Source organism: Strix uralensis, chromosome 6, assembly GCF_047716275.1.
Source record: "Strix uralensis isolate ZFMK-TIS-50842 chromosome 6, bStrUra1, whole genome shotgun sequence".
In the NCBI taxonomy this organism is placed as follows: domain Eukaryota; kingdom Metazoa; phylum Chordata; class Aves; order Strigiformes; family Strigidae; genus Strix; species Strix uralensis.
In genome coordinates, this window is record NC_133977.1 from 28,651,717 (window position 1) to 28,677,036 (window position 25,320).

The following is a 25,320-nucleotide window of genomic DNA, read 5'->3' on the forward strand; positions in this document are numbered from 1 at the left end:
AGAAAATCCACCATTCATGCTACTGCAGTAGAAGCAGTAATCCAAGCATCAGTGTGTACATAAGATTCTCAGTATATGATAGTTCCTGACCCTATGACTTTAAATCTGACTAGATAAGAGAGCCAAAGAGTGGGAGGTGAAACAGAAGCCCAGAGAGTTGAAAGGATTTGTCATAGCAAATCTGGGACTGGTGCCCAGGCCTTCTAAGCACAGCTGGGTGATGATATTATGGTTATTATTATTATTATTAATAATAATAATAGTTAATGTGCCAAAAGCTGGTGTTAGGGTAGGACTAAAAGTGATCATCAAACTGAGCAGAGTTGTGGTGAATATTTTTGGACAAGGAACATATAGTGCTGACATCTTTCAAAATCTCTCAGGCATTTTCAGAACAAAACTTTTAGAACGGTTTTGAAATGGTGCTTTACAATTAAAAATAAGCACTGCATTTAAAAGCAACAAAAGAAAAAAAAACCAGCTTTCTAAATGATCTAAGTAACTAATAAGTGTAAAAAGCCTTTCAATTTCAGTCCAATGAAACATTTCATTCAGATCCAAAATCAACCTTTTCATCCAAAAACTCAAAAGATTATCATGTTGGTTTAGCGTTTTTTTCCCTTCTGATTTTCCATTTTGGTGACCAGACCAAAATATGTATCACTCACCAAGCTCCACTCATAAATCCTAAGAAAAAAATGTGTCCCATGGACTACATTAAACTTTATTATGTAGACTTTTCAACAATGAAAATCGCTCTCCCAGGCATTTTAACTACATCACCACAGTAACTATCCTACCATGCTGCAACTTCTACTACAATATTTCTTTGTTGCACAGATAACTGTGACCAAGCCCTTGCTAACGTAATTCATGAGAGGGAGCAGCATGATTGAAACAATACTCACGCTTCAGGGTTGACCTCTAAACCTATCATAAGTCACAAGTGTCAAAACCAAGCAAGGTTATACAGGGGAGGTTATGAAATTTCATCACTTATACAGATGTTGGATTTTCTATGCCTTAATGACAGAGTCAGGCAACTTACTTGATTGTGTATGTCCCAATGAAAAGAACGAATTTACTTTATCTTGACTGTTTTTCATTTTTAGATGATGCTCACTATTTCTACAGCAGTCTATTTTCTCTACTGTCTTTAGAGAAGCTCTTTTTTGTTTGGTTTGTCAGTTTTGTTTGGTATGAGACAATGCATCAACACCTTTCATTCTGAGCAAATCCAGCCAAGAGACATATCGGAGAGATATTTTCTCCCTGATGAAATGTAGAGAGGAGTGGAAGTAGCCGTTTCACAGCACAATGTTTACAAAAGCTCAGGAAAGGAAGGAGAAAAGGCATGTGCCTGCAGCTGATGGTGAAAACAGAAAATTAAAGTAGAAGCAACGTAACTGATCTAACAAGAATCCTACCCAGACATCGGTCATCTACTTTTGCAGAAAATGCAAGTGATCTTAAATGATCAGGAGCAACTGGAGCTGTGGTTATGTCTTGTTGGAAAATCCTTCTCAGTGCTCTCTGCTAAACCTCCCCTCCTGTCATGGGAATACTTTCTGTTCTTACAAACATGTCAAGATCCACAGGCAGGACAGCTTAACACCCTGTTGTGTCTGATGCTGTCTGAGAGAAAAGTAGTCCCCACTAATGACTAAGCTTCTGTTGGTCCTTCCTTGCCCTCCAAACACTCATTGTACTCAAACCCCTAGATCTGCAGAGAAGAGACATAGGTATGAATTTCTGAACATATTCAAACCCACGTTAGAAGAACATGCCTGGATGGCCCCAACAGAGTTCCCTAACTCCCTGGATTTTCCTGGAGTCACCTAATTGCTTCCAGGGTTTCTCAGAAATATCTGGATTTTCGCAGACAGAATGGCCTTTGAGAAACTGCATTGTGACTCTATCAGGAGCCCATTAATTCTGCCCCATATGAAGTCATGTTGTCCAGAGAGTGATAACACACTGAAGAGATAAATCAGTTTGACAGAGCCTTGCCTTCAGCTTGCACACAAAACAGTATAATCCTGGGAGCCCTCAGATAAACACATGTGTATATTGAAGGCAGGATTTTCTTTTTTCCATTTTTTTCTTCCAGAAGAATTAAAATGAACATCAATAAATTTGGGTGTCAGAGCACAGAGAGGAAGAGAAAGCAATAATGCTAAAAACACAGCATCAACAGGAGACCTACCTATGGCTCAGGAGACCTACCAGAGGAAAAAAGATCGAGAACTATATCCAGACTGGCCACAATAGGCAGCAGCTAGTTTTCTCCACTGATTCCTGAGGGAGCCAGGCTCTGACAGACTATCATTGTAATATGATCCCAAAGTGACTGATGACAAAGCTGCCTATAATGTTTGCCATCTGAGAGCAGCAGCATGACATGTGTGAGATAAGATGGATGGTCAGTCTTACAGTACTTTGATCTTGAGATGCCAGTAAAACCTCTGAAGATTGACTGTCCTCTACAGTGCATACAGTTCCCATCAGGATGGTGTGGGACCACACTAGAGCAGCAGGGGAAGGGAATCAGGGTTCACCATCTTAAGTGGAATAAAACATCACACAACGCACTTGATTTCCCATCTCCTGGCTGCTTTTCCAGAACAAAATATTCAGGCTCAGTAGAGAAGTAATAAGATGAGATGGCCTGTGTTTGTACAGGAGGTGAAACCTGAGATTCAGATGTCCTCTTCTGGCTTTACAAATCTGGATCATCACTAGAAGATTTCTATGCACAAAGTTGACATTCTAATAAATGGCAGAAGTATTCTCTCCTCTACACAAAGAAATGTCATGCATCAGTCAATAGATTGTGTGCTAGACTTCATTCTTCACCCCTGGCACTACATACAGCACAAGACCTCATGTGTCATCTCTGTCCCTATTGTTCTAATCTACTCCTTTCTAGCTAAGCATTCGTATGTTTCTGAGTTTTGTAGCACAGCTGAATTAATGACATTTCAAGATAGTTCTGAAACCATAAAGAAAATTAACAAACATGGTTGGGATCTGTAGCCTCTGTAGGCTTCCGTTCAGATACTTTTTTTCACTTCCTTTTTCATATCCATTACAAGGCCTACAAGGGCATTCAGGTGATATTTAACACTAGCTGTACTGAGCAATGGTTGTTGCTACGGATGTTTATGTTCCCTTGGATTCAAGAAGCTCCACCTGATATCAGGGGTCAATTACACACATGTGGAATGGTCCTTGGCTTGGAAAAACACCAGGGGGGTATGAGACTCTTCGGGGACAACTAAACACACCAGTCGAAGTGCAACCCATAAATCTGAGGAATGCCTGTACTCCTCAGATAGAAACAGGCTCAGCAACACTCAGTAAAGAAGAGGTGGTGTGGGTAGGAAAAGGGAAGAAAAGTATCCTACCAGAAATTTTCAGGTGGGAGAAGTAACACCACCTCACCCTTATAATGTCTACATCAAGAAAACAGGTTGAGAGGTTCCTTGAAGGGCATGTGAAATGTCTGTAGCCAAAGACAAAATCAGATCTACCCAACAGATATTCTTAAAATTACCCAGCAATGAAGACTCCATACCCTCCTTGCACAGATCTGTTCCAGACTTTCACAGTTCTTACTGCTTAGACCCTCTTTCCCTTTTTCTGATCTTGGGATAATCCATCATGGACATGGACAAAAAGTGATCCCCCATCACACTGTGGCTGTCCTCCCAGTATTGGAAGACGCTGTTCTGTTGCAATGCAATCGAAAGCAATTCCACAACATCGAGAAATTTGCTTTGAAAGTTACTAACTATGGCACATCAAAAATAAAAAAAAGCAAGTAAACCCATCATGAAAACAAGTGCTTGTGTTTAGACACATTCATGAAAGAAGAGACAGGCTGAGTGGCTAGTGGTGTGGAGGAACAAAGAAGCTCCTCTGGCCATTGCCAGGATTAATGAAAGACCAGTCCTAGGAGTTTGCTCCAGCAGTTTTAGAAACAATAATAACAGTCCTCCCCCTCCCAACACGCTAAATCTGATCCTTGCTAATGTGAATTAATACCAGGTTTCAGTGTAGCCACTGGGGTAATGTGATGCTCTGGAGTGCTGTAATCCTAAACAGAGCATTAGGAGAGCAGCTCGCACCACAGCTGTAGCTCCTTGCAGGTGTTTCTCCCCCAGGCAGCCCCTTCAGCAGCAAGTCTCTGGCTCTGTGGTTAAACCACGACACTCTGCATGAGAGGCATAGGGAGAACTCTGTCATGGTCAGACAATAGGCTTCCTTGGAAGAAATGGCCTGGTCCAGTGCTGGTGGTACCAGGATGGGTGGGTAGGGGGACGTCTGAAGTGATATGGGCACAAAAGGAGAGAGAAGCAGGTGAATGAATGAAATAGATACCTCTGTGTTACCCCCTTTCCCTGTGGACTGGGCACACAGTGCCTGTGTACACATGTGCTCTTTGTTTCTGCAAGTGGTGTTCCCATTGCCCCATCCCTGCCCCACAGCTTTCCCTTATCCTCTCCCTTAAACAAGCCCTGGCTCACACATTTAATCAACAATCCCCACTATTCATTTTTCAGGGGCACCAAAGGGAAACAGAAGTCTCCTAAGTGAAGTTCTGCTTCTTTTGGGACTGCCCTGCTTTCCCTCCACCCATCCTTCACCACCCTCCTCCCCCAAGCCTTGCATCGTGCCTGTCTGCAGTCACAACTTGATATTGGGTTACAGCAGGCCTCCAGCTGACCCGGTGGGTTCATCCCGTAAAAATACCGTTTGTGCAGTTTGTCTCTCTGATTACTCCCGGCTCATAACAGGTGGGGCTGCCAGCTCGAAGGGGGAGGGCAGGATGGAAGAGCTGCTCTTTAGCTGCATGCCCTCCTCCTCAGAGGGGACAAAAAAGCCCCATTTGTTCACTCCCCCAGCTTTGTCCCCAAGGTCTTGGGTTTTTCAGAAAAGTGTTTTGTTAAGTCCATTTTTTTTAACTTCAGTACCACTAGAGTCAAAGGAGGGACACCAACAGCAGTTGCCTAGCCTAATTTCCAGCACAGCCTCTTTCTGTTTAGATGCAGGTCCCCATCAGATTCCCAGCTGACTTCTAGACCCTTTTACCACTGCAGAAACAGGTCAAAAATTTAATTAATCTCACAACAAATTCAGTGCTTCCTGATTGACACTTGGGCCAAGAACTGCCCTTTTTGGCTGTTGGATCTTGGGCTTTCAGTCTTGGTTGCACTTGGGAGAGTGGAGAAAGAGGACGGAAACAACTACAAACTAACATAATCTTTTGAGTTCCAGAAACAGATATTGGAGGGAGGGACATCTATTTAACTTGAAGTAGTAGGTCAGATTTGAACAGTTTGCAATGTGGGTGTGATTTAGATGTAGATCTTAACTTAAAGGCTTGTTCCACTTCTGCAGTGATGTAACCAGAGAGTATTGTTTGAAAGTGCAAAAGAGTTTCCTCTTGTTCTTGATAGCAACTCTACATTCCTCCTGGAATCAGGTAGTCATGGACTGCTTGGTGGCCCAGGGTTACCTAGGTAAATAAGAAAATGCATAAAAGGTTTCTGCACAAAACAGGAGAGATTTAATGGCACAAAGCTCATAGAAGTTCTTGAAAAAACAAGAATGGAGAAGATCCAGGGATGGAAAATGGTCACAATCTTTCTGAAGAGCAGTCAGTAACACCAGAATTCATTTTAGAGTTACATTGGAGGACAGCTGAACAGAAACTAGATATGAAACTAGAAAATTTATTTCCAAGCCCTCTTCCCATCCATCAAAAAAAAAAAAAAAAAAAGGCTTTGAAAGAAAAGGCATACAAGAAAAGTGAATGTTTCTGGGCGGTGTTTCACTTTCATCAGCCTGCAAATCTCTAATCAATATCCAGAGAGGAAAAATGAATCTGTATAGCTGGTTATGCCAATCAAAAATAGCCTGACGGTTTTTTTTGTTGCCTTCCTCATATTTCTCGTTTCCTAATGCATTATTCCAGTTGAGGCTTATGCAGTGTAGAAACACTGGGTTCATTAAAATAATCGGAGATGATCAGGTACTTGACAGTGACTTTCTAACCCACTAATAGCCTGTGCTATAACTGATCTATGAGATCCAAGAGACTCTGGATGAAGACATTGAGAGATGGGTTTTACTCTTTCTTCCTTGCAAAGCTGTAATGAGGGATTATTTAAGGATGCTGGCACCAAACTGGATGTATCCTGCACAGCAGGAGGAAGTTGATGATAAGCATTGACTTTGTCACCTAGAAGACACAGCAATCCTCAAAGCCAAGTGACATAGGAAGAGAGAGAGATCACTGCACCAGCCAGATTGAAGGGGGATTTCAGAGCCATTTTTTCAAAAGGGGATATTTTCTGTGTTCCTATCAAACAACCTAAGTACTGATATTTTCACTTTTTAGCCTACAATGGTCTCTGTCTTTCCTTCTGCATTTTGCTCTATTCCACAATGAAAACCAGCAAAAAGATTTAACTTTTCAATTCTCATTTTTCTGTTCAAGTAGTTCTACTTGGGAACTGTGGGCAATAGGAATTCATGTATTTTTCAAGAAATGCAGAGTTGCTGATGAAGTCTGAAATATAATTCTAGGTCATTTCTACGTACGGATAGTTGCAGACTCTTTTGGAAGAGGAAACTCCTTTCTTGTCTTATACTTATCCCTGTTTTCATCAGTGTCCTTTAAGTTACACTGTCCCTCACCTAAAAAAAATAATCTGCAAATTAGAAAAGGACAATGGTTTGTCTGTCTTTTACTTCCATAATGCCTAAAAGAAGCACAAAAGACCTTATATAATATATTATACTGTATGATATTTGTTTCTACTTTACAGACTCAGGAACACTATGTCCCTTTATTCTTTTATGCCTCTCTTGCCTGTATTTCTTGGAAAAGGGAATTGGTGTTTTTGCTGAGAATTCAATCAGTTTTGTGTTTAAAATGGACACATTTTCACAAATTTCATCAGTCCAAAGAGATCTAAGCAGCTGAAAATAAATGTATTTTCCCTTCTCCAGTAGACATCACTTTTTTGATACCTTCATTGTCGTAGTCTTGCCAGTTTTACATTTTAGAGAGGAAAGTAGAACAGAAAGAACATGCATTTATAAATGACAAACATGTCAATAAATGAATATTTTTACAAAAAGAAACAACTGAATCCATTTCTCCAAGTACTGCAGAGATCCCAAAATGACCAAACCCAGTGATGTTTTTCCTTTGCAAGTAATTTTCAAAGGGCAAATTACCTTGTTACAACTAGAAGTATCATCTTCATGACTACTTTGAAACCGTAAAGCAGGTGACATGATCTACTGTGTTTGTTCTTGCTGTGCCTGCTTGGCATAAGCTTCCTAAAAGCCTCAGGAGTTGCTCTGGGGATGAATTTGGCCTGCAGGGGTCTTCCATTTACTTTGATTTATTGTGATCATTCAAAGTGTTTTCTCATTTGGATGGTCAGGGATTTACACACATAGCTACCATTAACACTAAAGGGTGATACCATTAAGACAAATGTACAGTTAATCTCTGGCACTGCGGAGATAAAAATATACCTCGGAGAGTGCTCTGTCTGGGCTGGAAACCTTCATTATCTGAGTTTCATTTCACAGCATAGAGCAGCTTTAAAAGGCAGCTTTATAATTTTACTGTCCCTACCCTGTATTTCTTAGGGGGAAGGAGAGGAGAGAAAAGGGGGAACTATCCATGGGAGAGCTGAAGGAAAATGAGATTGCTTCCTTCAAGCCTGAGTATGCAGACAGTGTTTCACATGAATAGCAGGGAGTATCAGATGAATTTTGATCTCTTCCCTGGATCACCATCATTGCAGGATTGCTTCTGAACACCAGGGTACTTGCTGCTTTTATTTTAGTAATGTCACAGTAGTCCTTGAAGAGAGAGCTTCCTAATCTTTCCCCAAATTCATGCCAACCAATAGACTTAGGTGAAACAAGAGATGATCCATACCCAGAAGAACCTACAATAGACAAAAAAGTAGGGCCAAATAGGAATCCAAATCTTAACAGGCAGGAAGTGTCTTTTCTTTGCTCTTCATCTACCTACAGTCCAGGAGACATTAACATCCCTGGTGTTGAATGCTGTGGTATGTTTTTTCCCAAGTAAATGTCTGAACAAAGAAAGAGTAGGGAGATAGAATTGCCTCAGAAAAGCTCTGGTGAATCATCCAGGAGGTTCAGATGAAGATCACATTAAGACTAGTAACAGAGGAGTGAAGGCTCTTACTCCAGGACTATTAAGCCTGATAGCTTGCTTCTTATTTGCTAAGGTTTGGTCACAAGAATTGAGTGCCAGCCCCTTCCAAAAGGGCATCTGACAGTGACAAACTCTATGCCAGCCTTTGTCCCATCCTGACAAACCTCTCTTGAGAGTACAAACTGACTGGTTTGTGGAAATAAAACACTGACTCATATACTAAGACATCTTTCTCTCAGATGTCTTTGTCACCAGCTGAAATGGCTCAGTGAGCCATTGGCACAGTAATAGCAGATTTTGAAAAGCACTTTCATAATCTAACCCTATTCACCCAGTGCCCCCATGGTGTCCAAAACTCTCAGCACCTTGGGTTGTGACCACTGTGTTGACACTTCACCACTAGCAAGTGAAAGTATGCCCAGCCTCATACAGCAAATCATGGGCAAGGAGGTGTACAGAACCCAAAGGTCTGTCTCACAAGTCTTTTCTCCACGTCTTAAAATGAGCCCCTGTATGATAGGTCCCTTTCCATACTCTCCTTACTGAAGACACATAATTTCAGATCTGTGGACCACCCTGCTGCAGAACACCCATAACATGGTAAGATGCCCAAAGGAATTATTCAGGTGGATATGTCCTGTTAAACCATCACAAGCAACAAGAAACTGAGGTAGTGCAATGCAGTGGACATAGCATAGAATAGTGACTTAATCTCTGAGTTTGAGCAAGGTACTTCGTCTTTTTATAGCTTTCTCTTTGTCCTTTCACACTTTCTCTGTGTCCCTTTTACAGCCAATATAAATCGTTGAAGTTAAACCACAGGAAAACAACTTGTATGTGTCTACATTAGAGGCTGGCACTAATTTTTTTCTCAGTTGCATTAGTGAAGCCGTTTACATAGGTCCAGAAGCATTTTGACTTGGGCAGGGACTGTACCCTTGGGTTTATTCTGTTTGTGACTTTATTATTACATTGGACACCATGACATATTTTAAGTGGTTCCCTGTCTTCAGCTGTAACTGAGTATTTCATTTAGATAGCCCATTAGGCTTCTTGCTATGGTAATATGGATTCTATATTTCAAACACCACTAAACAGTTTTCCATTCCTGTGGGTGAATCCAAGTTTGTAAATATTTCTTTGCTGCACAATGTCATTCAACAACCTGACCCAGCAAAACTCCTACAGATCTCACAAGACCCCTGGCTAAATGCAGAAGAGAAAACGTTCTGTGTAAACAGCAAATGCAAGCAGAGAGGAGGAGGAGGCGGGGAATGAATACGGTTCTCATTTAATTGCTTTTAAAGCTTTTTGTCGTCTTTTTCTCATTTCCCCCCCTGCCCAAGACCAGAATATCATGCATGTAACAGAATCCGTTCCGATTAGAAGGTTTTGTTACAGCTGTAATAAGCTTTCACACAGGGAAAGTCCCCTGAGACCTATATTTCATCTCAACTTTCCCCACCGCATTAAACAGACGGTTTGATTCTGGAAAACAGAGATCGAAATTCTCTCCTTCTGCACTCAACACTGGGAAGTAATGAGAATTGACAATTTCAAGGCTCAATGTGAAACTAGCATGGTCTGCACTGAAACTGCTTGTGTGATAACAGGTTTTGGGAATGTTTCCACTTTCATCTGTTTATTTATTATTCTTATTAATTATTGTTAGGCTTGTGATTTGGGGGAGAGAGGGTGGGAGGAGAAAAAAAGGGAAGGAAAAAGGGAGTCAGTAGCTTGACAGCACACAGCCTAAATCTAAACACCACACGCACTCGCTATACCCTGGAAAAACCTGGATCTTATACAACAATTTCTGTAACAGCATCACTTGGATAAACCAGCAACTTACTTGGAAGGAATCTTTGCTTTCCTAGAATTCATGTAACTAAGAGATAAAATGACCTTGAGGGATGGCAGCTTTCCTTCTAAAATACATTAACTCTTTCAGAGCAAGCCTCACTGAAGATCCTCCTTTATCCATTCTATGGCGAATAAGACAGAACATCAGGGTCCGGCCAAAACCTGCCAGTGGATCTCATTGTACTAACATCACTGGGTTTCACATTCAGACTCAATTCTGATGATTTCGAAGGGATACTCTGAAAACATCTGGTCAGCATCATCTGTGAGTGCTGACAAACTTAATGCAAGCAAATGATTTGATGCATCTTTACTCCTCCCCATAAAGGGGGTCAACAAGAGAGGGACTTTTTTTACAAGGGGATGTAGTGATAGGACAAGGGATAATGGCTTTAAACTGAAATAGGGTAGATTTAGATTAGATATAAGGAAGTTCTTCATTGTGAGGGTGGTGAGGCACTGGAACAGGTTGCCCAGAGAGGTTGTGGCTGCCCCCTCCCTGGAAGTGTTCAAAGCCAGGTTGGATGGAGCTTTGAGCAACCTGGTCTAGTGGAAGGTGTCCCTGCCCATGGCAGGGGGGTTGGAACTAGATGGTCTTTAAGGTCTCTTCCAACCCAAACCAGTCTATGATTCTATGACTTTGGCCCACTTTGTTGTTCTCTGAAATGAATCAGCAGCCAGGTTAGTACAAGGCATCTCCAAATGTCATAGTCCCTTGGATTGCTCTATTGAACTATTTCTGTTCCTGTGATCCTGCAACAGTGATTTTTAAGAGGAAAATGAGGAATGAGACAGTCAGGCAGCAGCCAGTCAAATCTGCTGTGCAACTTCTTCAGAAATGAACAGTCCTGTGAAGAGCAGAACTGACTGAGCATGGACTCTGGGGCATAATGTTATTTGGCTGGATTTTCTGGTGTTTAAAAATAGTGTTTTCTCTGCTGTAACTTCTCCCTTCAGAGGGTTTCTCTTCCCTCTACCCTAGTTGCCTCTTTTCACAATAATGCTAGGAACACAATACTTCTTTTCACCCTCTGTCAATTTTGATCAGTGGACAGATTCAAGGTTATTAGTGGGTGACTGACAGATGGAGTGAATGGTAATTCCTGTTGGCTTGAAAAAGAGTAAGGAAGAAAATTCAAAATGGTCATGGAAGCAGATCACTGGGATCATTTAGAGGGGGTAGATAAAAGGGGCCACTTGGAAGGGAGAAGCAGCAGGAGCTGATGGCTGGATACTTTTTACTGGTTACTTTATGCCCAGATGTTGTATCTGTAAGGAAGACTGTTTCATACTTCAGCATGTTTATATAAAAAAGAGATTCTGACAGCTTCCACTTTTCTCTCATTTTTAGATGATGCTCTAAGACCAGGTGCTGCAAACCTTTTGGAATTAAAGATCTCCATGGAGACCCCTTTCCCAGAGCAGATGTATCCCAGCTGTGCTCAGACAACACTGACATCTACCTTCCCTTAAATTTGTCACCATTTTTGCTCAGAAATGAGGGCTTTCCTCACTTCCTTGTACACAGCCCTGAGTTTCACCCAGAGCTGGCTGCATTTCACTGCCAACTGAGCTAATCCAGAGGGATGCATACTCCCTTCTCCTTCATCAAGAAAAAAGGAGCTAAAGCCATCAGAAGCTGGCTGCGGAAGAACTGTGTCTTTTCTGTGTATTCCACAGCTGACATTTTTTTCACTGGGTAAAAAACTGGCTGGATGGCCGGGCCCAAAGAGTTGTAGTTAATGGAGTTAAATCCAGTTGGCAGCTCGTCACGAGTGGTGTCCCCCAGGGCTTGGTTTTGGGGCCACTCCCATTTAACATCTTTATTGATGATCTAGACAAGGGGTTCAAGTGCACCCTCAGTAAGTTTGCAGATGACACCAAGTTGGGTGGGAGTGTTGATCTGCTTGAGGGTAGGGAGGCTCTGCAGAGAGATCTGGACAGGCTGGAGCAATGGGCTAAGGCCAACTGTATGAGTTTCAATAAGGCCAAATGCCGGGTGCTGCACTTCGGCCACAACAACCCCCAGCAGCGCTACAGGCTTGGGGAGGAGTGGCTGGAGAGCTGCCAGTCAGAGAGGGACCTGGGGGTGTTGATTGACAGCCGGTTGAACATGAGCCAGCAGTGTGCCCAGGTGGCCAAGAAGGCCAATGGCATCCTGGCTTGTACCAGAAATAGCATGGCCAGCAGGGACAGGGAAGGGATCTTACCCCTGTACTCAGCACTGGTGAGGCCGCACCTCGATCACTGTGTTCAGTTTTGGGCCCCTCACTACAAAAAGGACATTGAATTACTCAAGCGTGTCCAGAGAAGGGCAACGAAGCTGGTGAAGGGTCTGGAGCACATGTCGTACGAGGAGCAGCTGAGGGAACTGGGGTTGTTTAGTCTGGAGAAGAGAAGGCTGAGGGGAGACCTCATCGCCCTCTACAGCTGTCTGAAAGGAGGTTGCAGAGAGCTGGGGATGAATCTCTTTAACAAAGTAACAAGTGATAGGACTAGAGGTAATGGCCTCAAGTTGTGCCAGGGAAGGTTTAGACTGGATATTAGGAAGTATTTCTCTACAGAACGGGTTGTTAGGCGTTGGAATGGGCTGCCCAGGGAGGTGGTGGAGTCCCCATCCCTGGAGGTGTTTAAGAGTAGGGTCGACATAGCGCTGAGGGATATGGTGTAGTTGGGAACTGTCAATGTTAGGTTAATGGTTGGACTGGATGATCTTCAAGGTCTTTTCCAACCTAGATGATTCTGTGATTCTGTGATTCTGTGACATTGCTCTGCAAAAGACCATTTAACCAAGGCCCAGCAAGACCTCTGAAATTACAGGAAGGAAGGGTCTACCTGCTCAGCCCTTGTCCCCTGCTGAGCCTGTAGCTGGTGGTGAACAGTTCCCCAAGCTGCTGCAGCTTCATGCATTTCTCTGCAGAGAGAGAGCAGTGTTAAAATCAGAGCTGCTGATGGAAAAGCAGAAAAGATCTAGATGTGCATGGAAGAGGGGACAGATGTGACTCTCCCGTCACTTTACAGGTTTGCATGTTGGGAAATGGAAAGAGAGACAGATGGACTGTATACACCTTTCCCTACTCCCCCAATCCTAGCAGAAAGGTGAAAGAAAGAAGTCTACAAAGCAACAAAGTAGTGATTTAGCCAGGCCAGAAGCTTGTGCAGCAACTCTGCAAGGGTTCATACAAACACACACACCTTTGGCTGCTGGAACATGTTTGACTGCCAGAGGGGACATAAGCCAGAAGACCAGGTCACCCAAAAAACCCAAAAACTAAAAAAGAATTCAAAACCAACAACAAAAAGAAAGAAAGAAAGAAATAGCACACATCCCTCCTCCAAAATAACAACAGAATCAGCCCCATGACAGCCCCATTGAAGTTAAGGGAGACCCCACCAGGGCTGAATCTGCCCTGGTGTAATTAATTCCCTTTTGGAAGAGTTGCCAGCAGGGATCTCAGATTAAAATCTCTCTCTCCTCCAATAGGAAGCACCTTCAGGAGCTCAGCATCTCCCCTCCCTTCCCCACAGCATGAAGCAGTAGTCCAAGTCCCAGTGTGAGACTTGAACCTACAGTGACCTCCTGAGCCCTGCAGTGAAGGATGTATTAACCAATGAGTCATGTTGACTCTGGCTTGAATCTAAATGGGCCTCTTCTCTCATACCAGAGAAACCACGTTCACACAGCCACGGACGTTGCTTGTATCGGATAACCCTAAATGCAAGAGTTGGGTGGTGCTTGTTGCTGTCATGCTTGCCTGGAGGGAAGGGGTGAGCAATGGGGTGGGGATGTCAAAATCCAGTTACTCCAGAATTTACATCCTCTCTGTAATTTAGGATGCAGAAGAAATTGTCATCCAATTTGAACAGTAGAGACTAAACTAGCCCTCTGGTTAATGAAAATGATGACTTCTGTTTCTCTGTGGGTGGCCTTTTCTTTATAGGGAGAGAACAAGTGATTGTTGCTTGTGTTACATCTTTTTGAGAGGTCACTTTTCACTTTCTTGTGTGCCTATCTTGTACAGAGACAACTTACCTTCCCAATTTTTGACATGCCACCATGACGGTACCTTTGGGCCTTCCAAATGGTGTCCTGCTGTGGGCTAGCTAGCAGAGTTGGTGGCCGCTCTTGGCTCACTTTCTCCATGCTCCTTACAGGAATACCAGCCACTTGGGATTCCTGAATCCCCTCTGCAGGTATTGGCTGAGTGAAGTTGGAGCAAAGTGTAAGCGGACAATCAGGCAATCCATCATGGAAATCCTAGGGAGTGAGAATAGGAGTTTATGACCAAATCAGTTGGTGACATTCCTGAACCATGGCTGGGAGGCAGCAGCTTTCATATGACAAGCAAGACCAAGTAAGCCTCCCAGCCATAGGTGCTGTGAGAGGGTCTCTGACTCACTGAGTAAAAGCAGGAATGTTTATCTCCCAGCAGGACACCAAGTTGATATTTTATAGAAAAGATTTTACCCACTACTGAAAAACAGCCTACTCTCAGCTGGACAGAGCAGTTGGTCAGCAGGACACTTAGTCACACTTCACTTGAGGAACTCAGGTGGTTGAGAGTTTAATGCAAGATAACACTCCATGTCTGAGTTCTCTATTCAATTGTAAGTGCAGGCTGATGAACTCCAGTTACTCATGCTGATATTTGCCAGGACACTGACCATTTCAAACAGAGGTTATCCTCTGCCTGATTCTCTCTATCTGCCTGATAACCAGCAGGATATTTGTGCTAGAATATTTTGCTTTTGCCTGCCTGCTTGTCTTTCTGTTGCAGCTGAATAAAGAGAGCATTGTTTTCAGGATATCAAAACTGATTTCACTTTGATGGGCTTAAATTACCAGCTATATATCAAGGGAAATATATATCAGCCAGACCAACACCTCCTTTCTCAGCTCCTGCATCCACCCACCTTCTGCCCCCCAGAAATATGTCAACATCTACTCACAAGCCCTCATACAATTCTGAACCCTCACTGATGTTGTCTGTTACCTATTGACAACCCTAATGGTCTGCAAGGAAATGCAAATTGGCATTGATAGGAAACCTGAGAAAGCAACAGAGAGATTTACTGGTCAAGAAAACACTGGTTTTTCCTTTCCTTATTCATATTGTGGTTCATTGGGCTGTCATGTAATGCAAATAACATTCATGGCATTAGCCTGTACTTAAAATAAATGCTTCCTGTGGTTCTTAGATATCTCCATTTCATCATATAACACCTGAAAGAAAAAAAAAAAAAAAAAAAAGGAAGGAAAAAGTTGTTCATTGCCTCCTGTACTCTACTGATGCACATGTTTGTCCTGCAGTCATGAGTGCGTGGGCTGCACAGCTGTAATTCTGGTTTCTGTGTACTGTGCCTTTAAATATGAGTAGGCAGCCTGCCTGTAGGGCTGGGAGGGTGTAAATCTGGAAAGGCATTTAAGAGAAAGGAGAAAGAAGTACCTTTTGCAATGTCGTTTCTTTAGGAAAGCACAAGACAGAACAAATTCAATGGGAAACAAGTCCTCCAACCTGAAACCCAGGTTCAGTGTTTATCCAGAGAGAGCAAAATCAGATTAACTTCCCCAGCCAGGGCTGTTCACTGAGGAAACCTCTAGTCGAAGAGCTGGCTCTGCTGAACAGCCAGTTGGATGACCCTGCTTAAGGCCGTCTGTTTCTGCTCCCAGCAGCCCCATGGTGGAGCAGTGAGACTAACATCATGCACAGATCCTTCTGAGAATGACCACTGACAGCCCAGCTGGTGAGACTCCAAAACATGTTGCAGCCGCATTCTCCACGCTGACCTGCAGGAAGTGCCAGTCTGGCCAAGGTTGCACTGTCATTCCCCCGCCACACCCCCCCCCACTTTGTGTTTTGCAATTTCTTCATCCCATCAGTGCCGTGGAGTCTCCTGCAGATGTTCTAAGACTGCAATCTCTAAGGCAGTGAGGTCTACACCACAGTGCGAAGAGAGATTTGAGAACAGAATTAAACACCCTATAGCTTATAGCTTCATCACAGCGTTGGTTGCAGCTCAAACTTAAAATGCCTGTGCTTGGGTTAAGAGTGGGCTAAAATTGGAATAACTCCTGATGGGATGGAGCATAGCCTAAGGCATCATCTACAGTTCCCATTTGTGCAGACCCACGTGGACAAGAGCTCGGGCCTAATTTAAGGCAACAAAGTTCCTTCCCTGGCAGTCAGCCTATGTCCATGCCCACGCACATGGGCTTGGGCCCATGCAAACATACCACAGTGGTTCCATAGACACTGCTGTGTAGCAGTTACACTCAGATTCTCTTACTTTATACAATTTCCAAGCTCTTCATACCCATGCTATTATTTTCCTTTTTCTTTTTCTTTCCAAATGGAGAAGAAAGACTTGTCCAGAATCCAGCAGCAAGCCAACACGAGAAGTAGGAGAGCAGTCCAGCTCTTCTGACTCCAATGTTGCAGGCTTTGTCTGCTAGGCAGAAGTGCTGGTCATGTTTGAATAATGACATTATCTATACTAGACTAGTCAAAGCCCAAAGGTGAGTAATTCTGTTCCATCATCCCTTCCATGAGTTTCAGTGGATTGCTCCATATATCTCCAGGTGACTGGAGCAGCTGCCTATAACACGGCATATTTTTGGTTTCATTTGTTGGGGTTTTGGGCTTTTTTTGAGATCACAGTTATAAATAAACCAAACCATCTCTTTGGGGCAGGAGGTGGGCTAAAACCTCTTGCTGTCACTGTTCCCTGATTTTTTGTTGCATGCACACATGGTCATTGTAAAGAATCACTAGCAGTAAAAGTAGAGCATATAGATCAAATGCAAACTGGTTAGAAATGGATTGCTGTGGTGCTGTGCTCTACATAAACCAGGAATGACATCAAGAGACTGACTGGTCATGTTCGTTATATGATATTTGGGCATAAATTTGGAATCAGTATTCATACAGAGGTCAATGAGGGACAGAAAACACTAGCTGGTCTTGGTTACTCAAAAAATTGTTTATTAGTATGGTTTAGGCTTATCCACAAGAGAAGACAGATCTGTGCTAGATTATTTAGTTGACTCAATCAAAGAAGTAGCCATTTACAGTGTAAATCTCCCTGTTCCTTTCATCTCACACAGAGTGAATCAGAGTTGTGTTATTTGTCAACATGGGACTGAAGCCATGAGTCAGCATTCAGCAAATGCTTCTAGTTCTGTACAGATGGTTACTTTACCACTTTCAGATTCAGATAACCTGAATGGAGGCAAAGAAATGCCAAAGGATTTTATCCTGGAGCTCAAGGCTCCAGGAACAGTGATGGACATAAGCTTTTGTTGTCCCTTATCTACCAATAGTATATTCCCATGAATGTAGCATCATTTTATAGCCTGTCCTCTTCAGATGAACCTGTCATGTCATTGAGACAGGAAGAGATAGTGTCCCTGCTGTGTTCCTCAGCAGGCTCCTGAGCTGCCTATAAGCAGGTGAATTCATGTTAGCATCTCTTCCTCCACGACAACCATCTTAGCCATTTCAGGAGACGCAAATACAGGTGTGATTTAGGTTATGTTTGTCAACGGTTGTGACTTTGCAGAAGCTGCACCATGTTGGCTCCAAAACCTTTGAGGGTGAAAGGCTTAGAGATCTTCTATCTATCTTGCAGCTACTACATCACACATGGGGACTCAACTAAGTGTCTTCATTACATTTCCATAGCTTTGTGACTGATTTCTAGTTGTTTATGTACATAAACAGCGAACCCTGCTTGGACTGGTCAGTTGGCAGTGCTGAATACCACATATCCACCTCATAACTTATGGGTGGGTGAGGGTTTTTACACTTGTCCTCCACAGCTGGCAGTCATCTGTAGGTTCTCAAACATACCTTTCTAGAGAAGTATATTCTAGTAGAGAAATATATTCTAGTTACCCTTTGTTACCCTGCTGAGAGGGCTCATTTCAGAAGTGATAAGAGCTGCATCCAATGCTTTTGCTCATGAATTCCCTCTCTTTGGCCAAATTTCCCAGCTTGTTTATTTACTGTAAGCTACACTGGAGCCCCCTCTGGTTCAACACTGGGCCTGGGTCTTGCCACAGGTCTTGCACCCCTTAAAAACAAATTTTGCAAAGGACTGTTATTTTATACACCGCAGAGCAGATCAACATCCCTGTAGGTGCCTGGAGTCTAGTTTTTCTTGTGCTAAGAAGAAGAAATCACCTTGAAAATTTTGCACTCTATAGCACCTGCTCTGGAAGGGAACACTGCTTATAAAAGAAGTGCCAAAGAATTCCACCAATGGTTTTTCAAATGCCTGAAAAGACATTTGCCACACTACAGTGAGTGGTGGATTAGGAAGAGAGAAAAGAAAGAAATGTCACATTATTTTCACTTGTTTTACAGACAAGGACCTTGTGGATGAAACAATTTGCCCCCAGGATAAATCCTGGTAAGAGAGAAAGCACCTAGATATCCTATCTGCTGTAAAATTCACGAAGACAATCCAAGAACATGACACTATCAGACCTGTCATGACTCTGAAATGGCAGCCCCTTCATGTCATGATCTCAGTCCCTCATGTGGGGTTGCACCTCCAGTTGACCTTTATGGGTTAAATAGTGAAGAGAGGGAAGAATGGGGTTTGGAGTGCTTTACTTCAGAAATTGCGAGGCTAAATCCAGAGGTGCTGAAAGTGGTTGGCATCTGAGGGCTGCTCAACAAATCACTGGTCTCTGGTCCCCTTCCTTTGAAATGACTGTCCAAAAAACCACCTTTGTTGCTGGCACTAATTCAGATCTTTTCTGCCAGTGTTAGGCCTGGGCTGCATGACCTGTTGTGCCAGTAAAAGCTGCCTTCTGTCAGCACAGCCCGTGTCCATATCCAATGCTGAGGCCTGGAAGAGAGTAAAACTTTGTCTTTCTCCTAAGTACCACCCAAAAAATCCTTTCCTGGCACCATGCCACCACTGCAGATGGTGGATGCTGCATTTCCCCTGCCAGTCCAAACAGTGCTGGAGTAAGTCTCCCATAATCCTGTTGGGTCCCAAACATTTTCAAGGTCTGATCACATCTTTAAATATCATTGCTTGGAGCAAATGGAAGCCAAGCCACAAAGCTCTCATCCATGCAGAGCCTGATAATGTTATGCATTAACTTGTTCCTGTGCTTCCTCAACAAGGGAAACACTTAGCACGATGCAAAGGGGAGCGTGGGTCCCAACTAAAATGTCTGCATCATGAACAGAGTCCTACAGAGCTGGCATGCCCCAGTGTGAGTGCAAAAATAAATGCCTTCAAAGGGACTGGAGCTGATCAGGCAATGGAGACAGAACTGCAGGCCAGGGCTGTGTATATGGAAAGTGGAGACTGCTAACGACCATATTCTGTCAGCCCCTTGAAGAAAGACAAGCCTTCTCTCTTTAACACTCTTGTTAACCTATTGCCAGAGGCACTCACTGACACTGAAATTCAGGAACTATTTGCAAGCCTTCAGAAACACCTTGTGCAAAATTAATCCCCTGTTGAGTTCACAGAGGGCAATTGTTCTAGCTGCTTGTGGAACCTCAAAGTCCTGCCTGTGTTAGAAGTTGAGGAAAAAATATAGTCACAGGATGGTCCTTAATTACTTCATTCCTCCCACCCAGTGAAAAAATTACAGGTGGGCAGGGCAAAAAGTCTGCCAAAGCTTCTGGTGTGGAGTTCCCTGATCAGTGGGAAATGCTATAAAGGGGAGAATGGAAACCCACTTCCCCGATACTGAAAACATGACTGGACAATGTACAAGAGTGGTTATTTAGGAACAAGCTTTCATTGGGGCGATATGGCTTAACATAAGCTTTGGGGGTGATATGTCTCAACATGACCTTTGGGTTTCATCAGATGTTTTTTCCCTTTAAGGGATGATGTCTAAATAAGCAGGGCTGAAACTCATTTATCACCAGATGTCCAAGGCCGGCTCTAACACAAAAGACCAATTTAGCAAATTAGAACTTATCTCGGAGTTAGATGTCCCAGAGGCTCCAGAGTGTGAGTATTAACTATCTATCTTGAGAGCATTAGCCTTTCCTCCTAAACCCAGGTAAGGAAAGAAATATCTTTATGAAATATAACAGTACTTCCCTCTGCCCATCACATGGGAATGTTACCTTTTGTTGAACACTTGCCTCATCTGAGGATGGGAACTCGTGTATGCAGTTAGACTAGCAAATCCTCTTGGCAGTCTTATATTTCCAAGGGGTTTGCAGATAGTAGCAGATAGTTTGTCTATTTTTTTCACTTTCTTCTAACTTTGAATGTTTGGGTTTTTTTTTTTTCTCTTTATTACTGTTACCCCTTTCTATATCTGTAAGTTATACATAAGGAGACAAAATATGGAGGAAAAAAGGTAGGTGAAATGTTCAGATTTCTGGATAAAGAGCCAATTTTTCTCACCTGTGTCATGTTTTCTCTTCTGCAGGGATCTGTCAAGAGCTTCCTCTGAGGTCTCACCACGGTACCAAGCTTGCTTAAACACACATGTGTGAGGTGAATCCTTTAGTATGTGTGCATGTGCATGTGTATAACTGAATGTTCAGAAGAGAGGCCATGAAGGGAGCATCATTTCAAAAGCCCCTGTTTGTCTTGGCGTCTTTCTCCTCCCCATTTTTGTTAATTATTTGACAAACTCTCACTTGTGCCTGATGTCCTTCCAAATGAGAGGAGCCTTCAGCCAACTGCGCACCATTATTCAAACCTTCAGTTATTGCTCTGCAAAAGCCTCTTCAAAGCCCGGCCTGCTGCCCCTGTTTCTGTTTATCAAACAGCTGTGTTGAGGTTGGCTGCATTTGGCCAAGTTCAAGGAGAAGAGCTGCCAAAATTATGAGAGAGGGAGCAGGGGAGAGTGAAAATGCCTATCACCTCACAGAGAGTGAGAAAAGGGAAAATGGCAGCCTCTGGCCCAGGATGCTATAAATAACCAGTTTGGCACTGCTGCACAAGAAACAGCTTGGCTAGCCCTCTCTTCTCTTCTCCTTCCCCACCGGGTTTATTATGTATTTAACCCTCTGCAGCATTTACTGAGGGAGGAGACTGTGTCAGCCAGAAGACCTCTCTCTGTGTAACCCTTGCGCACCACATAGATCTCTACCATAACAAAAAAGGACAATGGACCTGGTCTGGGTCAAGGGTCCTTGGCTTTCAAATGTTTACTCATGCAACAAACTCTCAAACAGCATCACATTAAGTGCAAAATTAAGTAGAGGTTGAAAAGTCACGTGTTTCAGTCCCTTGATAGTAATAAACCTACTGAGATAACTGAGAGGAGGGAAGGAGAAAACGTCCATTTTCTACTGAAGGAGATGTGTAGTGACCAAGATGATGGGCCAGCCTTATTGCAAGAGGTATGAAGGTGTTCCTTCAGGTTAGTTGCTGCAGAAATTGTGCAAAAGCCCCGAGAATCTTTCTCCAGAAGCATGGACATTAGGAAAGGGCAGTAGCTCAGAGATATCCAAATAGGGGAAATGGGATTAACATTTAGAAGAATGCTGGGAAAGGGCCCAGGAAAATGCTTCAAGCTCTCTGGAGGTTTTGGCAAAATAAAGATTGCCTGTTGTAAGATGCTCCAATGATTTCTCCAGTCTACAGAGTGTTTCTTAGTTTTGACAAAATATACTCACGTCCTCCACAGTGTAAAGAATTCTAAATCAAAAGGGATTAGCGTCAAATCCAACAGTCCCTTTGAGCACAGATCAATGCGTTGTGCTTATTTGCCATTGGCACCAAGCTGGGCCAGGCAGAGTGATTAATACCCACCTGAGGCTGAGGGATAAGCCCCTATACAAAGTCTCTACACTTTGTCCTCCAGGCTCTGCCTCAGCTGTTTGTGGGGGAACAGAGCCACAGATCATGTGAAAATATAGAGACATGGCTGGTTTGCAGAGAGCTTCCTAGACAGAATACCCTTTGTAAGAGTCCAGGAGAAAGAAAAAAATCTGTTACAGATCTTTCTAAAAGGCAAATTTTTCAAGGGGCCCCTCTGACAAGATCACTTCTTTCTTTTGTTTTTTCATGAAACCCTTTTCACAGTTCTCCCCTCAGAACAGTTTTCTTCCACCTCTTCAAATAATCGAGACATCATTTGGATCCACACTGCAGGGTCCAAGGCAAGGTTCCCAGCAGTGTCTCCATTTACTGACCTCTCTCCCTCCTTGTCAGCACTTTGGAGGGGTCTTCCCTAGGTCCCTTTGTTCCAGGTCTCCTTGACCTTGGCTGCCTTTTAACAAAGTCTTTGGATCATCAGTTGCACTCTCTCTTTGTTACTTGATTTGGCCAGCTCTCTTGTTTTCCATCCTCTCTGATATCCTTGTCAGTCTCCCAGATAGCGTTCTTCCCTGATCCATTTGTCTTTATTCAGACCTTCTCGCGATACCTCTTTCGTAATCTCTTCAAAATTCCTTCTACTGTGTTATTCTGGTTTTTGCAAGATCTAAGCCACCATTAGAAATAATCACGCTCTCAGCTTACACTTATATTGCTCCTAGAAAAGGCTCTGTGTAAGTGATTGCATTTATCCTGGATGTGAATCCTTACCAGCAGAGAAAAATGGTCTAAAATTTTAGGCACTTCCTTGGGTTCAAGGTGGAAGAGATATCCAAAGAGAGATCTTTCTCCAAGAGAAATCGAAAGGGAATCTTTTGATTAATGCCTATGTAAAAACATCTCAACTTCAAATACTCCTTGAATGTAGCCCTAGATCAGAAATCCCAGCAGAGGTACTTTCCCACTCTGCCATCCTCAACAAGAACTTATCATTCATAAAAACATAAGAATGGCCAAGTTAAAGATCCATAACCCCCAAATCCCATCTCTGAAGTTGGTCATAAGCTGAGATTTACCAAAGGAGTAAAAGAAAGAGGCCACAAGGAGTGTCTGTGTCTTTGGATATGCCCTTTCAACCACTGGAAGTACTGGGCCTGATGAAATAGTGATCTTGATGAGCCCACTTCAGTGGACTAAGTAGTGGAAAAAAATCAACCACCAAAAATGCTCTCAGAATAAATATTGCTCTCCTAAATTAACAATGTCCACACAACTTTTTCTTTTTTGCATCTTTTGGTAGTAGTTTTTGAAGATAAATTTATCTAAAAAAGTGCCTGGTTGAAAAGGGGTCATATATCTCTACCTGGGAGACTTGAAGCTGACATACTCATCTGGTTCAGGAATGAGATATTCATGCCAGCTCAGGTGCCTGAGAGCAAGAGTATAAATTATGACACTAAGTTTCTTATAGCCCCTGCAATAATTCTCCCAGTATCCAGTAAGGTTACCTCAGAAATAGCTCGTTTGCCTCAGATGCAGACATGATGAGAGCTGATCATTTGGAGACATAAACTTACCATTTCAGCATAATTTTTAAAGGACATTCTTTCTTGACTAAGCCATTTTATCTTTAGAAGTTTTTCATACCCCTAGTTTGGTCTAGCTGGAGTGAAGACGACCACTAAACTCAGTAATTTGGCACTGCAGATAAACAGTGCACATAAGCAGAAAATCAGAAGGTGGCCACACAAGGGGCAGCTTTTGTGCAGTGCCTCACCAGAGCATCCAGTCTTTTCCTTTTGGGATATTCCCTCAGTTTCTAGTTTCACTGGGAGTTTTCAGTAGCAAGCAGACTGCCTTATTTCAGATGTTTGTGGAATTAAACAGCAGAGAGAAAAATGCCAGGGCTCAGACCTTTCACTTGAGAAACGTGAAACTTCCTTTTGATATATTTCTCCTCAAAATGTATTTATTTAACAGGCTCCCTGACTGACTCTGGAAACCTGCTATTTTGACTCAAGAATTTTTCTCAGTGAATTATATTAGATAAATATAACTAAAGTGTGTGATTATGCTGGGTCGATTAACTCCTGATGTTAAAACAGAACCATTCCTTTGGCTCTATTCTCACCAGCAATTTGTCACTGGTTTATGTTAAAAAAACCCCTCCCTGTGGCTGAGTGATGGAAACTCTAAAAAGCCATTAAGTCTTGCCCCTGTATTTAATTGTTCCTGATGTTGCATATTGCACCTATTCACAGTCACGTTTTTTCTCTGCAGTCAAGACACTGGTGCTCAGTGTAAGACCTGGAATTAACACAGGACTGCACTTTCCTCAGCACTCTTCCTGTAGTGGTAGAACATGTATTACAAATCTCAAATTCAATCCACTTTACTTTGCTGGAAGAGAGAGTCTGAGCTAAATCCTGCAATGTGCTGACTATCCTCAGCTCTTGCTGTTGACAGGAGATCCCAGAGGAAGAGTACATGTGTGGATCATGCCTTTTCCTATATTTCATGAGTCCTAAACTGTGATTTTTAAGCCCTGTTTCAGACATCTTATATCACATTCTTGTCTTGTTTGCCCTTCTGTGAGATTAAAATAGCATTTTTGTCTCTCTTCTCCCTTTTTTCCCCCATCATGTCTAGTAAGACAACTTCTCCCGCACAGTAGATGGTTTCTTACTCTGAACACATCCTAGTGCAACAGTGGGATAGTCTTCATTCAGAATCTTGGTTACACCAAGTTGTTTGCAAACACTGATAAGTACCACTGCTGCCAAAACCCTGTAAAAGTGCTGAACACCACCACATCCAAACTGTTACATTTCATATTTGGATAAGAAGAAAAATGCCGTTTTGTTCTTTTGGTCTTGGTCTTTTTTTTTTCTTTTAAGAAAAACTATAGATCTAAGATATTTGCAACAAGAAAAATATACTTGGGGCTAGGAAGGGTGGGAAATCCCTTTGATTCAGTATTACAGCAACCAGAAAATTCCAAAGAATGGTAAAATGGACTTAATAATCACCCTGGCTCTGTTTATTTCTAATCATTAATTGGCTCTGATCCCTATACTTTTGGCTTGATCATAAAAGTCCACCTAAGCAAGAATTAATTTTATTTAAGGAAGGTTCCTGGAAAATGCGCAGGACATGGGTTAGCTGTTGAAGGTTTGCCAGGCATGAGGCAACCAACCTGCAGTGCTTGTAGGCATTTTATTCTGCAAGGAAACTGCCTCCAAATGTTTGTATTGGGGAATAGAGGAGTGTCAGCAGTAACACAAGATTGTGCCCAAAGCCAAAAGAATTAAAGGGACTCGGATAAACAGGTCTTGGAGAAACCAATTCCTCACCCAAATTCCAAAACCTTCTCACAGGCCGTGGGGTCCCAGCAGCAGACAGCAACCAACTTCTGGGGATAAGTTAAGAGTGTTTGCAGACAGTGTCACTTTTTGACACTGGCTGATGGAGACAGAGAAAGTAGA